Genomic DNA, 463 nt, shown 5'->3' with positions numbered 1-463 from the left:
GGTCCGGGCTGGGGATTCGAACCCGCCACCTTAGGTGTACGTGGCTGGCGCCTTAGCCGGTTGAGCTATAGGTGCCGAGCCCATACTACTTTTCATAGACGATATACTAGTTTGCAGTCCCACCAACAATGAATGAGTGTTCCTCTCTCTCTGCATCCAATCCAACATCTGTTGCTTTGGGACTTTTTGATACAAGCCATTCTCACTGCAGTTAGGTGATATCTCATTAAGGTTTCAATTTGCATTTCCCTGATGATTAACTATGTTGAGTGTTTTTGTATGCATTTGTTGGCCATTACACTATCTTCTTTTGAAAAGTTTAGATACCTTTATTTGAAAGCTTGCTATTGTGCTTGGAATGTTCACATTTATTTTCTCCTCTAATTCTCATAGCAACTCCATAAGGTAGATTTCATATCCCCATTTTACAAACTGAGGCAATTGAATAAGGTTAAGTTAGTTG

The sequence above is a fragment of the Otolemur garnettii genome, unplaced genomic scaffold (assembly GCF_000181295.1).
Source record: "Otolemur garnettii isolate 467f Iridium unplaced genomic scaffold, OtoGar3 scaffold00011, whole genome shotgun sequence".
Lineage (NCBI taxonomy): Eukaryota > Metazoa > Chordata > Mammalia > Primates > Galagidae > Otolemur > Otolemur garnettii.
The sequence above is the reverse complement of the archived record's forward strand: the minus strand, read 5'-3'. Positions refer to the sequence as shown.